Source organism: Salmo trutta, chromosome 16 (genome assembly GCF_901001165.1).
Source record: "Salmo trutta chromosome 16, fSalTru1.1, whole genome shotgun sequence".
In the NCBI taxonomy this organism is placed as follows: Eukaryota; Metazoa; Chordata; class Actinopteri; order Salmoniformes; family Salmonidae; genus Salmo; species Salmo trutta.
The window spans coordinates 39348861-39365236 of NC_042972.1; the positions used below are offsets into that span (position 1 = coordinate 39348861).

At 39.6% G+C, this 16376-nt stretch overlaps 1 long non-coding RNA gene across 3 annotated transcripts in view; it reads right to left on the reverse strand.

Annotated features, from left to right (window-relative positions):
* Positions 1-14814, reverse strand: part of LOC115150741 (uncharacterized) — a 34926-nt gene extending 20112 nt beyond the window's left edge. For 2 of the 3 annotated variants that reach the window (XR_003867154.1, XR_003867155.1), the window contains exons 1-3: positions 12093-12268; positions 2550-2638; positions 530-668 (exon numbers count right to left, since the gene is read on the reverse strand). This is a non-coding gene — a long non-coding RNA (uncharacterized LOC115150741). Of the gene's footprint in view, positions 1-529; positions 669-2549; positions 2639-12092; positions 12269-14708 lie in introns of those variants that run through there. The other variant, XR_003867156.1, reaches the window with a different exon arrangement.
* Positions 14815-16376: the final 1562 nt, after the last annotated feature.

The following is a 16376-nucleotide window of genomic DNA, read 5'->3' on the forward strand; positions in this document are numbered from 1 at the left end:
TCACCGGAGGGTTTGGTGGGAATACATTTTCTGAACATCACGCGCCAATGTAAAATGCTGTTTTTGGATATAAATATGACATTTATCGAACAAAACATACATGTATTGTGTAACATAATGTCCTAGGAGTGTCATCTGATGAAGATCGTCAAAGGTTAGTGCTTCATTTAGCTGTGTTTTGGGTTTTATTGACACATGTCCTTGCTTGGAAAATGGCTGTGTGATTATTTTTGTCTATGTACTCTCCTAACATAATCTAATGTTTTGCTTTCGCTGTAAAGCCTTTTTGAAATCAGACAATGTGGTTACATCAAGGAGAAGTGTATCTTTAAAATGGTGTAAAATAGTTGTATGTTTGAAAAAGTAGAATTTTGACATTTTGAATTTGCCACCCTGATATTTCACTGGCTGTGTCCCGCAGGTGGCTAGCGTCCCACGTAGCCCATAGAAGTTAACATACTCTTTCTCTATCCAACTCTGCATGAATCTTTTAACCAACATAGGAACTCATTCCTTGAAACATACTCACTCAAACAGTGAAGATGACATCTCTTTTATGTTGTCTCTTGCAGTGCTGACACCCCATGATGGCCAGAAGGGATGGGTGCATTCCAGAATGTTATTAAGAGGAGAGATGGGCCTGCTGTTCTCTACTTGACAACAGGCATCTGTGCAAGGTAATCAAAATGGTCTCTCATGCAACAAAGTGGAAATCAAATTCAGCCTTCCCAACAGACTAAGTTCTCTCTACACATGATTCCAAGCCATGAACCTCTGAGATTTAGTTAACTGCAAGAAGCCTTTACAGTTTCATTGGCTAAATAGTCGAGTCATCATATCTATGTCTACATTAATTCATTTACAGTTAGAAGAATATCATTATACAGTTGAAGTCAGAAGTTTACATACACTTAGGTTGGAGTCATTAAAACTCATTATTCAACCCCTCCACAAATTTCTTGTTAACAAACTATAGTTTTGGCAAGTCGGTTAGGACTTCTACTTTGTGCATGACAAGTAATTTTTCCAACAATTGTTTACAGATTATTTCACTTATCATTCACTATATCACAATTCCAGTGGGTCAGAAGTTTACATACATTAAGTTGACTGTGCCTTTAAACAGCTTGTAAAATTCCAGAAAATGATGTCATGGCTTTAGAAGCTTCTGATAGGCTAACTGACATCATTTGAATCAATTGGAGGTGTACCTGTGGATGTATTTCAAGGCCTACCTTCAAACGCCGTGCCTCTTTGCTTTACATCATGGGAAAAATCAAAAGAAATCAGCAAAGATCTCAGGTAAAAAAAATTGTAGACCTCCACAAGTCTGGTTCATCCTTGGGAGCAATTTCCAAACGCCTGAAGGTACCATGTTCATCTGTACAAACAATAGTACGCAAGTATAAACACCATGGGACCACGCAGCCGTTATACCGCTCAGGAAGGAGACGCGTTCTGTCTCGTAGAGATGAACGTACTTTGGTGCAAAAAGTGCAAATCAATCCCAGAACAACAGCAAAGGATCCTGTGAAGATGCTGGATACAGGTAAAAAGTATCTATATCCACAGTAAAACGAGTCCTATATCGACATAACCTGAAAGACCGCTCAGCAAGGAAGAAGCCACTGCTCCAAAACTGCCATAAAAAAGCCAGACTATGGTTTGCAACTGCATATGGGGACAAAGATAGCACTTTTTGGGGAAATGTCCTCTGGTCTGATGAAACAAAAATAGAACTGTTTGGCCATAATGACCATCGTTATGTTTGGAGGAAAAAGGGGAGGCTTGCAAGCCGAATAACACCATCTCAACTGTGAAGCACAGGGGTGGCAGCATCATGTTGTGGGGGTGCTTTGCTGCAGGAGGGACTGGTGCACTTCACAAAATAGATGGCATCATGAGGAAAGAAAATTATGTGGATATATTGAAGCAACATCTCAAGACATCAGTCAGGAAGTTAAAGTTTGGTCGCAAATGGGTCTTCCAAATGGACAATGACCCCAAGCATACTTCCAAAGTTGTGGAAAAATGGCTTAAGGAGAACAAAGTCAAGGTATTGGAGTGGCCATCAAAAAGCCCTGACCTCAATCATATAGAAAATTTGTGGGCAGAACTGAAAAAGCGTGTGCGAGCAAGGAGGCCTACAAATCTGACTCAGTTACACCAGCTCTGTCTGGAGGAATGGGTCAAAATTCACCCAACTTATTGTGGGAAGCTTGTGGAAGGCTACCCGAAACGTTTGACCCAAGTTAAAATTGTTTAAGGCAATGCTACCAAATACTAATTGAGTATATGTAAACTTCTGACCCACTGGGAATGTGATGAAATAAATAAAAGCTCAAATAAATCACTCTACTATTATTCTGACATTTCACATTCTTAAAATAAAGTGGTGATCCTAACTGACCTAAGACAGGGAATTTTTACTAGGATTAAATGTCAGGAATTGTGAAAAACTGAGTTTAAATGTATTTGGCTAAGGTGTATGTAAACTTCCGACTTCAACTGTATGTGTATTCAGTTGATCTTCCCGTAGGGTTTCTTACACCAGAGCATGCAATTGGTCACACTGGGCATCTTCCTCCTTGTAAGGTATCCATGATGGTACATGTGCACTTCAGCTTTGGTACCCATCCTGCAAAGGAATAAAAAAGGTCTTAAATCAAAACCTGTTCATACATGACAGTACTTGTAATAATTGACAAATCCAAAAAGGAGAGACGAGAAAAGCTAAAATATGCCAAAAGTGATACGTTGATGACCCTGATGATGGTTGACTTTGTTAAATGTATTTATTTATTTCACCTTTATTTAACCAGGTAGGCCAGTTGAGAACAAGTTCTCATTTACAACTGCGACCTGGCCAAGATAAAGCAAAGCAGTGCAACAAAAACAACAGTAACACATGGGATAAACAAACGTACAGTCAATAACACAATAGAAAAATATATACAGTGTGTGCAAATGTAGTAAGATTAGGGAGGTAAGGCAATAAATAGGCCATAGTGGCAAAATAATTACAAATTAGCATTAACACTGGAGTGGTAGATGTGCAGTAACTGAAACGTTTGTCTATGCACTATCCACATATGCACTTATTAGCCTTTATGATTGGCATCATGCTGTGATGTATTGAACTTGCATTTGAAACCTATGCAACTGTGGCTGATACTGTTCAATAAGTACTGAAAGCAAGGAACAGACAGCTCCCACTGTTTATCAACATTTGATAGTAACCATTTTTATTCTGAAACTTCTACAGGGCTGGATGCCTTGGGAGGCCAATGGAGATTCAGACACAGCCCTGACCATAACTTCCCCTGGAAACTGGTTTCAGACGGTGTTTTAGAGTATCAATAACATATCTAGCACCATTTGAAATCAGTGTTCTTGGTGTAAGGAGGACACCATTTAAAGCAGGATGGATGAATGCATACAGTAGGCCTACGGCAGTCTCAGTTTCGCACACATTTGGCTAGGTGGTACTGGTGGGGGTTAACATTATTTGTTGACTATCGCATGACAATAAAAACATTCTATTCCGTGTCCAATTATGTAACAATTATGTAAATGTCACACTGGAATATGTTATTATTGGAATCGCAGCGCCAGCACAACACACCTCCCCAGTGACTGACAGCAACCCCAGGATCACACCTCACCGCCTCACATCATGACCCCTCTTGCCAAGGCTGACTGTTTTCTTTTGGTGTTTAGAGTCTCTTCTATTTCTAGCACCATTTGAAATCGGTTACAATGTAGGGGGAATATCATCTGAACAGAAGATGAAAAAAACACCCTTGGTTCCTCCACACAAGTTCTCTTTGATCAAGTCACATCCTTTTTGCTCAAATCTCAAGTAACCTGAGCTAGCTTGTTGTAGGTAGTCAAATGTGATCAAACGCACATCCTGGGTGCAGGACCGAAAGAAGTTGGTATAAAAGAAGTAGAGCCTGCACACTCATACTGTAGGCTCCACCATGTACCTTTATTAATAAACAAACAACATTTAGATCCTGCAAGGATCTTTGTCAGGTAATTTCACCAGAAGTGTACCACACCCATATTTATAGACATAAGACAAGCACCAATTATATGGCTGAGCGATTAGTGCTTTTTGAGGTCCGTTCGGTTTCGACTAAGAAAAAATAATCATGATTTTCAATTTCGATTATATATTTTTATATTTTTTTTACATTAAATGCACTATGCATTATGTGGGTTGAATGATGTAAAAACACAGAATAAAAACAATACAAGTCCCATGATGGTCATGACTGCGTATCACTTATTAACCATCAGTTATTCACATTATTTTAAAGGAGCAATCAGCAGTTGCTACGTCCATTTCTGGACTTATAAATAAATTATATGTACCCATTGATTCTTGAAGAATATAACTTAAATATGCCTCATGAGCTTAGTTCAACTGTCGTACCCCATCAGAACCCAAAATATAAGCTTGTTTTACGCCAACCTTGTAAACAAAGTATACATAAACAAACACTATATAGGCTAAAAACATTGTTAAACTATAATTTTGATATCATGGATGGTCCGTCTTGCATCCATAGCTTTGTCTATGCATTTGAGAGAGGTTACATGTCTCCTGTCCCATCCCTAGGCTTCTTACAAAAAAAAACGGGTGAGGAGGAGCTTTGTTTTGTTTCAACTGCTGATTGCCGTTTTAATAAAAGATTTCAGCTGTGTATATTACATTTTTATTATTTGATGACTTTATTATTTAATTCCAGGTATACAGCTCATCTATTTAGCACTGCTGCCTATGCCTTCCTACAAAAATCACAATTTTAGTAGTTCTTCAAAGTAAATAAGGCATACTTTTATGACTGCTGAATTCCAACTATCAATCACTTAAATTATGTTTTCAGGTAGATACCTCAAAGAAAGTGTTCTCTCTGTATCCCCTCTTGATCGTGCATTCTTCTGTCTCTTGAGTAGCAGGTATAAAAGAAACAGACCGAACAAGTAGCCGTACACTGGATCATGGCAATTGTAGTTAATTATCACGTTTACTGCGCTAAAATACACTACATGACCAAAAGTATGTAGACACCTGCTCGTCAAACATCTCATTCCAAAATCATGGGCAATAATATGGAGTTAGTCCCTTCTTTGATGCTATAACAGTCTCCACTCTTCTGGGAAGGTTGTCCACCAGATGTTAGAACATTGATGCATGGACTTGCTTCTATTCAGCCACAAGAGCATTAGTAAGGTCGGGCAATGATGTTGGGTGATTAGGCCTGGATCACAGTCGGCATTCCAATTCATCCCAAAGATGTTCAAAGGGGTTGAGGTCAGGGCTCTGTGCAGGCCAGTCAAGTTCTTCCACACCGATCTCAAGAAACCATTTCTGTATGGAGTCATAGCTTTAAAAATGGACCAATAGAAGTATAATGAGGGGTTCCTGCAGATGCAGGAATGCCCACATGCAGGAATGCCCCGAACTGCAGGCTGCAGTTGCACCCTTCTCCTACGCAAAGGGAACGTATGTGCCTCACATAGTCCATCGCTTGAAAAAATTAAGAAAAACTGCAATATTGCAACAATACGGCCAGTATGCATTAATATACACACACACACACACACTTGATGACTGATAAGGGGCACTGTGTTGAAGCCACCGTGCCACTCCCTCACCATTGTAAAAAAAAATAAAAAAAATTGTAAGCTATAGAAATGCATTGATTAATTGATTCTATTGCAGACCTTAATGCATACTTTTACTACATTATATTATGTGAGCTAAATATACAAATAAAATAATATAAAAACATTAAAACGTAACATTTTGGGAGATTACTAACGTTACAGTTCCAACTACAAGAAAATACATGTAATTTCTTTGACATTTCATTAAAATACAGTGCCTTCAGAAAGTATTCACTCCCCATGACTCTTTTCACATGTTGTTGGAAATCATTTCATTGAAATACTGTAGAATTCCATTCATTCTTATGGAGGACTGCTCCTACTTGGGAGTGCCAATATGGCCAACCGGTGGCTTCAGAGCCTCTCAATGGCCAATACACAGCATCAGCAAAACAGGGTTCATATACATTACCTTCGGAAAGTGTTCAAACCCCTTGAATTTTTCTGTATTTTGTTACATTACAGCCTTATTCTAAAATTGATTTAAAAAATCTGCAATCTACACACAATATCCCATAATGACAAAGTGAAAACAGGTTTTTAGAAATGTTTACAAACTTATTAAAAATAAAAACAGAAATTATTTACATAAGTATTCAGACCCTTTGCTATGAGACTCAAAATTGAGCTCAAGTGCATCCTGTTTCCATTGAGCTATTTCTACAACTTGGGAGTCCACCTGTGGTAAATTCAACTGATTGGACATGGTTTGGAAAGGCACACACACCTGTCTATATAAAGGTCCCACAGTTGACAGTGTATGTCAGAGCAAAAACCAAGCCATGACGTCAAAAGAAGTCCATTGAGCTCTGAGACAGGATTGTGCCGAGGCAAAGATCTGGGGAAGGGTACAGAAACATTTCTGCAGCAGGTTGCCAAGAACACAGTGGCCTTCGTCATTCTTAAATGGAAGAAGTTTGGAACCACCAAGACTAGAGCTGGCCGCCCAGCCAAACTGAGCAATCAGGGGAGAAAGGCCTTGGATCAGGGAGGTGACCAAGAACCCGATGGTCACTCTGAAAGAGCTCCAGAGATCAGCATCATGCTGTGGGGATGTTTTTCCGCGGCAGGGACTGGGAGACTAGTCAGGATAGAGGCAAAGACGAAACAGAGACAGAGACAGAGAGATACTTGATAAAAGCCTGCTCCAGAGCGTTCAGGACCTCAGAATGGGGCGAAGGTTTGCCTTCCAACAGGACAACGACCCTGAGCACAGCCAAGACAACGCAGGAGTGGCTTCAGGACAAGTCTCAATGTCCTTGAGTGGCCCAGCCAGAGCCCTGACTTAAACCAGATCGAACATCTCTGGAGAGACCTGAAAATAGCTGTGGAGCGATACTCCCCATTCAACCTGACAGAGCTTGAGAGGATTTGCAGAAAAGAATGGGAGAAACTCCCCAAATATAGGTGTGCCAAGCTTGTAGCGTCTTACCCAAGAAGACTCGAGGCTGTAATTGCTGACAATGGTGCTTCAACAAAGTACTGAGTAAAGGGTCTGAATACTTATGTAAATGTGATATCAGTTTTTTATAGTTGATAAATTTGCTAACATTTCTAAAAACCTGTTTTTGCTTTGTCATTATGTGGTATTGTGTGTAGATTCATGAGGGGAAAAAAATATTGAATACATTTTAGTGTGTGAGTGTAAGACTGTGCAACGCTTTCATCAAAGGCAAAGGGTGGCTACTTTGAACAATCTAAAATATTTTGATTTGTTTAACACTTTTTTTGGTTACTACATGATTCCATATGTGTTATTTCATAGTTTGTCTTCACTGTTATTCTACAATGTAGAAAATAGTAAAAATAAAGAAAAACCCTTCAATGAGTAGGTGTGGCTCAACTGTTGACTGGTACTGTATGTTTCCCAAGTGCTGGGTGTTTGAAAATGTTCTCGTATAACAATTCATTTATTTATTTTTTAAAACACCCGAACATCAAGAAAAATAGAATGAATATCAATAGTCAGGTGGTTTATGCCTACTAGTTGAATATCCTTGCCATCAGCTTACTCTATATATAAACAATTGTGAGTCCCTCTACCATCTCTGCCTACCATTGCACAATACTAAAATGTCAAAAATTATATTTGATTCCTGCAGCATTTAATATCCAATGCCTTATTCAAAACTGTCCATGAATGGCTACAAAAATACATTTAGGGAATAACAGTACTGTTCTTGCTGACAATAATGTGTTTTTTCCCCCGTACTTTATTTTGGCATTAATAGTGTCACATCAGTTTGCAAACAATGTACAAAAAGTATAATTTAGTTAATAGAGCTGCATACAAACATACAAAACGCAGGTGTCAATAGAGCTGCATACAAAACGCAGGTGTTTCAGCCTAGCTCAGGTAAAATAAAATAAAAGTGCCCATCCAAGAAGGCTCAAGGTCATTGGCCACAGATAAAATGAAGTCAAATCATGTTATGTGTACCATAGCTTTGATTGGACTGATCATGTCAACATCATACTTCCAAAATCTTAGCTAGACAAGCGGTCATAATCATGAATCATGTCGACAATCTACTGGCAAATCCTTTTCAATCCTTGTCATATGAAGAGAAATGTATAGACAAAATGTATCGGTGCTCATCGGCCATTATGACATAATGGTGCATAATAGCGCTCCATGGTGCTGAAAATAAATATCTGCTGTTGGGACAGCTTTATGTAGGCCCTAACAGTTTGTGGGCACCGTTTGTCACCGTTATAGTGCAATTCATGTATTGTTGAGTGTTGAGGCTTTGCTGGCATGCATCCCCCGTTTTTTTGGGGGGGGGGGGGGGGGGGGGGGGGGGGGGGTTTGTCCCACCAAGATGTACATCCTAAAATCGCCACTGGTGTGGATTAAATCGACTTTAAAAGATGCTATCAAAAGGCCGGACGGGAGTAAGAGCTACCTAATTTTGTTGTCAACTTTTTACATAAAACAGCGCTACCATGTTGCTCTTTTTACAGTTTTCTAAAACCAGCAGAGAACGTTCTCTCTCCATTTAACTCCACTCTAATCTTGACGGGCGTTTCTTAAAACCCCCACATCCAATCCCCTTGATCCCTCACATAACTAGACCAATCATATGCTTCAGTGTGCCGCGGTTCAGTGCTGAGGCAAGCCAGAACAATAATATGGGTTCCGCCCGTGATGTTCAATTGCAGATGCTGATATCAAAATGACTTGGAGCACAGTACAAAAGTTAACGCGCTAATTAGTCAAATAAAGGCAGTCGTTTTCAATGCGTGAGAAGAGGGTGAAATGCGTGAGAGTTGGCAGCCCTGTCTTATAAAACAGCTCAGCTAGCAATGCTAAGGTTTTGGTAAAAGTGGCCGTAACAAGCAAAGGATCATGATTATGGTTTTCATCCTGCCCGAGCCTGTCGACCCGTGATTGGTCTATGTCAGCACGTGGTCCTGTGTCACGACAAATATGAATGGATCACTATTTAAAGATGCACCAAAATATGTTTTATAACTAACCCAAGATGGACCAGTCTGTCTTCGTCGCCCCCTCATGTCTACTTCTAGTTAATAGAAGTAGACATGCAATCATAATTGACTGTATCGCATATAAAGCACCCACAAGCTACCGGTGGCTGAAAACACAATCATTGCGGGATGAACGAGTGACGAATTTCCAACCAAGGACGTTCCATTAAAAAATAATTCCTACCTCCCTCGCCCTGCAAGAGTATAATCGTCAGACGTCATCAGAAGTGTCCACTTAATTTGAGGGCCGATGGGATAGGGTGTGTCTTTTAAGTGTTTGGAATGCAACCTACGTCCTCAAGGGGTGCACGTTTTGGGTTTTGCCCGAACACTAAGCAGCGGATTCAAATAACCAAGTCATTATCAAGTTTTGATTATTTTATTTGGCTGTGTAGTGCTAGGGCAAAAACCAAAACGTGCACCCGCGGTCCCAGTACCGAGTTTGGGAAACCCTGGTGTAGAGTATCGTTGTACCATCTAAACCGCTGTGAAATATACTTCCCATAACCAAAAATATTGTATTTTCAGCTGGTGTATAAAACCAAAAGAAAAAGACAAAATACGAAACTTACGAACGGGAAGCATATACATAGCGCACATAGAACAGATCTTCCGCTTCTTAGACTTGATTTCAATGACTGACATATCTATTTGTATATACATTTGGTCAGGTCGTCCAAAAGTTACATATTGCAGCTTTAATTCAAGTCTCGATTTGTAGCGAATTTTGAAAGAATTCACCGTGGAGATCAAACTTGATCACAATAAATGAACAGTGCTAGGTTGCTATGCAGTAGCCGACCAGCAGAGCTTGTTACCTCACGCTCCAGGTTACTGGAGGCCCAGTCTAGATTCTGAGTTCATGGGCACAGACATCTCACATTGGCTTCAGGAGCCAGTTGGTTAGATATGATTCCACCATGGGCAACAATAACTGGCTACTAGTTCGTTTACACCTAAATATGTTCACATCATAGTTAGTTTATCCACTGACCACCGCATTTAGGAGGATGGCTAAATGACTGAAAGTAGTTAGTGAGCTCACTGGTCAGGCAGTAGCCACTACTAGCCAACTCATCTTGGATTTCGTAATTCTTTGATACATCTGGGTCAATTTGCTCATAAAAAAACTACAGTTTGTGGAAAGGTCAAAATAGCAATTAGTGAACTCGTTTTATGAATGTTCAGAGAGTGAAAGTAAAATAGATTGGTAGCTAACTGGTGAGGCTTTTATTTATTTCATAATTAAGCTGAAGCGGGGGTTTCCACGTTGTTCTGTCCTCACCACAACCTTAGACAGCTATGCTGCGCATCCACAACCCCAAGAAGGCTAAACCAATCATCCAACGTAATTCATGAATATTAATGACTATTTATTAAGAACAAATTCTTATTTATAATGATGGCCTACCAAAAGGCAAAAAGCCTCCTCCAGGGGACTGGGAATAAAATAAAAATATAGGACATAACACACATCACAACACTACATAAAGAGAGACCTAAGACAACATAGCATGGCAGCAACATGAGAACACAGCATGGTAGCAACACAACAACTACATGGTAGCAACAACATGGTAGGAGCACAAAATATGGTACAAACATTATTGGGCACAGACAACAGCACAAAGGGCAAGAAGGTAGAGACAACAATACATCACGCAAAGCAGCCACAGCTGTCAGTAAGAGTGTCGATAATTGAGTCTTTGAATGAAGATATGGAAATAAAACTGTCCAGTTTGAGTGTTTTTTGCAGCTCGTCCCAGTCGCTAGCTGCAGCGAACTGAAAAGAGGAGTGACCTGGGACCTTTGACAGAATGTGACTGACATAACTGGTGTTGGATGTGGAGGATGAGGGCTGCAGTAGGTATCTCACATAGGGGGGAATTGAGTTCTAAGAGGGTTAAAAATAAGCATCAACCATTGCAAATAGTATACAGAGATGACCAGTTTACAGAGGAGTATAGAGTGCAGGAGTGGATCTATTTTCCTTAGCCCTACCCTTTGATAACCTAACGTAGCAGGCATAAAAAGATGCCTGAGCAAAGTTCCCACATCCATTTTTTAGGGGAAATGAAACAGTGGCATAAAGCAAAGATAAGTAGTACTTCAAAGTATGTTTAAGTAGTTTTGGGGGGTATCTGTACTTTACAATTGATATTTTTTGACAACTTTGAGTTTTACTCCAGTACATTTGTAATTAAAGTATGTACTTTATACTCCCATACATTTTCCCCCGACACCCAAATCTATTCTTTACATTTCGAATGCTCAGGCAGGACAGCATTATGGTCCAATCAACGCATTGTCATCCCTACTGCCTCTGATCTGTCAGACTCACTAAACACAAATACTGCTTTTGTAAATTATGGCTGAGTGTTGCAGTGTGCCCCCTGGCTGCCCGTAAATAAGAAGAAGAAGAAAAAAAAATCCAGCCATCTGGTTTGCTTAATATAAGGAATTTGATTAGCTTTTACTCTTTACTTTTTCTCAAGTATGACAACTGAGTACTTATTCCACCTCTGAGGGGTACTTTAAGTACATTTAAAGCAGATACTATTTGACTTTTACTCAAGTAGTATTTTACTGGATGACTTTCACTTGTACTTGAGTCATGATCTATTAAGGTATCTTTACTTAATACTCAATTATGACAATCGAGTACTTTTTCCACCACTGAAACGGAAGTTAGGTTGAAAATACTGTAACCCTGAAAACTGTATGTTAGGGTTTCTGGCGACCCCACATAGACTAAAATGCGATTTATGGTCATTCCGACATCTGCATTGGCCGTACAGCATTTACTGAGAGGAGGCCTCTGCAGAAGTCAGGGCATTCATACGCGCTTCGCAGAGCAAAACTGTTGTGAAGGAAGTAGTCAAGGAAGAGTGTGTGTTTATACAGGACATACCGCATCCACTTACCATCAACCAGATACTGCAGATACCGCATTGTTACAAGATTTGAGGGTAAAGGCACTGCGGTCGGTCAATCAATACAATGTCTTCATTGGTCGTTCAGCGTTTACGGTAATATGGCCTCTGCAGAAGTCAGGGCATTCATACTTCTTGCGTTTCACGGAGCAGCGCAGAGCTGTTGAAAGAAGTTGTCAAGGAAGTGAGTTTGTGTTTATCCAGGACCTCCCGCCCTCACCTACCATCAACCAATCATGTCAATGCGGAGCTATACTGAGCCCTCCACATTGTTAAACATTTGAGAGGCTCACGGTGATGCGGTACAGAACTCAATTTGGCCTATGCATGCCTTCGAAGCAGTGGTGATTTTAGCGTGTAAATCTTGGCGGGGCTAACTCCAAAACATTATTTTGATGCATGCCAGCAAAGCCACTACACAACAACACATTCATTGCACTATAACGGTGCCCAAACTATTAGGGCCTATATAAAGCTGTCCCAACAGCAGAGATTTCTTTTCAGCACCATGGAGTGAATACTTACCACTGCTACAAGCGAAGCCTTGTCTGGCAGCGAAACAGTTCATTCAGCCTCATTTTAGCTTATATGGCTGAATTGCTTTAAAAAAAAAGTGGTTTCTACGGACAATTGAGATGTACAAACTGGCATGAGGGAACAATGAGCGGATAAGAGGCAATCTGTAATTTCGATTAACTACTTCAAGGTCTCAGAGTGAGTGACGTCCCCGATTGAAACGCTATTAGCGCGTACCCGTTAACTAGCTATCCATTTCACACCGGTTACACTACTAAGAGGCCAGATCTGCATTTTGGAGCTGCCTTGCTCAAGAAAGCAAAAAAAGAGACTGTTTGTGTGGCTTTATTAACTCAATTATTATTGAAAAAATTATATTGTTTGCAAAGTGATATGTGACACGTAGTAATGCCAAAATAACATGTATAATATATAATATATATATATTAGCTAAACAGGTGGAGCTCTGCCTGATTTGTAACTATGAAAATAATTTTGTCAAACAGATTGTAAACTCAAATGCTTACGTTTGCTTCTAGAGTGGGAAAAATAGAAGTAGAGTTTGGTTAGGTGTAGGGGCAGATTTATGTAATCTTGTCTTCAGGAGATTTTATTATCTATTTACTTTATTTAGTCTGATCAGTGGAACAATTCTAATTCTTAACACTGGGCTAAAATATAGGGTAATTTATTTTATTGTCAGCAAGAACACTACTGTTATTCCCCAAACGTATTTTATTATTCCACTTCTTCAAAATGTTTCCAGTGTAACCACATATTTGAATTCTGATATGCCTACTTGTTTCTTTGAAAATGAATGATATGAGACTATGCAATGCAATGGCGTCACACCATCCAAATGGCACATCCGACAGCATGTTCAAATCAAACAGAAATTGGCCCTTACAAAATTTGAGGCGAAAAGCGATGCGGTACAAAGCTCAATTTGAGGCTCCGCGATTGCGTCACACCATCCATACGGCGCCTCCGACCAAATTTTCGGATCAAGCAGAAATGAGCTTGTACACAATGATGCGGTATGGAGCTTGATTTGGCATCTGCAAGCCTGTGGAGGCTCCGCAATTGAGTCAAACCCTCTGTACGGAGCCTCCGAACCACATTGCCAGATCAATCATGAATCGGTTTGAACCCTTTGCAAACATGTTGTGCAGTTTGCAGATGTGTCACTACCAACTCATGCTACTAAGAAATACCACAAGGTGGCAGCCGTTCACTGTGAAAAGACAGGCAATTCATACACTTGTTAGTTCTATCATGGCCAAACTGTAGTCGATGACGGGCTATGGGAAAGTCTAGCCCAACCTTCCTTTTATGTTATTTTCATAGGTAGACTGGCTCTGGCAGCCAAAACAGCCAAATACTCCAGCTACACATGAATCGATTCTCAATTGCGATACGGTTCTAGTATTTCATACCACATGAAAATAATTTCACAAGTGCAAAATATACACTTACTGTACATGGTTTTAGCCGGCTTTAACACAGTTGCAGCAGACTGTATTTTTCAGTGACAGCACCTTTCTCAAGGCCTTCTTCCGTTACGCACAGGGGTTCGGAGCATGCTAGGTAGCTAATTAGCAAAGGTGGTCCCTCTGGCTTGCGGTCCAAACACTTAAAAGACACACCCTATCCCCTCAGCCCTCAAATTAAGTGGACACTTCTGATGACGTCTGATGAGTTGACACTTGCAGGGCGAGGGAATAATTTATTGATTTTAAATGGACCGCTATTGCCCGGAGCATGCTAGGCTATCACTCGTTCATACCAAGGATGTGTTTTCTGTCATTATGGAACTGTTATGTGTGCCTTATATGCGCTACAGTCAATTATGATTGCATTTCATATCTTGGCTAGAAGACAACGCCTCCGCAGACATCGAATGTTAGCCATCCTAGTATATCAGGTCAATCGAAAATTACAATGTATAAGTGTGATGTCAGGGAAAGTTATATGCGCAAGCTAACGTTTCCAAAAGCCAACCAAACAAAGACATCATTACTTTTATGTGTTTGAGCCGTCATGTGCATTAGTAGCATAATTTCTAACTTATTTACATTCGTTTCTACTTACACTTGCATGCTGACTTCTCCATAGTAATGATTTGTGTTACATTTTGCCTGACTTAGCGGATATACAATCATCGCAAATTGAATTATGGGGCATTTCAGACCCCGGAGTGAACATAATTGTACACTCGCAAACTCGATCAAAAATGAGGGCTGAGGGGCTTACGTTGTCAACTTTCCTTGATTGGCTAATCATTTGGACCAACGACAAAGATGGCCGCGGGGATTCCCTCAAGAGCATAAGGCGAGGGTAAGTGGAGGAGTGTGTGTCTTTTATGAGTTTGAAACGCAGCCTCGGTCTTCCATAAACACGAGCTGTAACATGGATATATGGCCGTGTGGGAACACTAGCCCTACCCCTACAAAGGTGAGTATCAATTTAACAAAAATTATTTATCGCTGATATGATCATATTGCTTAACAAAAGACATGTGTAAGGCAATGGAACAGAGTCATGATCAAGAGCTAGGGAAAGTCTATAATCAGGTTAATTGACACACAAAGATGAATGTAAAATGGCAGGAATATAATTTGGTTAATTTGTTTAATCCAAAAGTATTTATTATTGTTTGTTTTATTAACCCTCTTTCAACTGCTATGCAGTAGCCTACTGTTTGGAAGCAGTTGGGGTCAACTGTTACATCGCATGTTGTCCTCCCTCCATCCAACCAGATGACAAAGCCGTCTCTTATCTACTCCAACACGCTGTACTACTGCTCCAGCAGTTCTGTGGTTATTGTTCACACAGCAGTTGGTGTCCTTAAAAATACTGATTAAGGCCAGAGGCTAAAATGACCTTTTTGCATGTTCTTATCTATTTTGAGATTTTTTAGTATGTTGGTCCATTAATATTAAAAAATAAAATAAAGTTAAAATGATGATGATGAATGTTAATTGTCATTAGTTTATCATGCCACCATCATCAAAATGTCATGAATTATAACCACTTTTAAATGGACATACATCTGTAATTTCAAAGCTCACTACAATGAATCACACATCATTTACAATCCCATTTCATAGAGAATGTTACAAAGTAGACTATATATGTATTAACTTACTTCGAAGAGATGGTGATTGGGTCTAAACATGTTTGACGTTTGGTTGTCTAAATTCACTGTCCTTGTCTTTAACTGTTATTTCCCGAAAGTCAGACTTTTCCCATATGCCAACACATTTTTCTAAGCCTCAGAAGCATCTGCATTCATCAAATTTGCATGGCTATCCTTAGAATTATTCTCCATACTTATCCATAGGGAATTGTTGATATGTTGTCAATCTTATTCTACATTACATTTACTTCTGAAAAAATTCATTTTATGTACCTTTCTTTAGTATTTTACAGATAGAAAGATGAAAAAAGTATGCATCCACAATGTGTAAGCCCGGTCCTGGAGTGTCTTAACGAAATGAAATCAAAATATTTAGACTATATTTAGACTAATATGCACATATTTAATGAGAACACTTAATTTGCATATTGTATACAATATTTCAGAAAAATTATAATACAAAAAAACGATTATATATGTGTCCACATTCAACTGATAAAAGTTTATTCTGATAGGGTGCAGTGCCTGGCCTTAAGTTTGTTTGAGCACAAGCAGTCTTAAAAATAATGTTATTAGGAAAATACAAAGAGACAACTAAGAAAGACACAGTGCTCAAATGA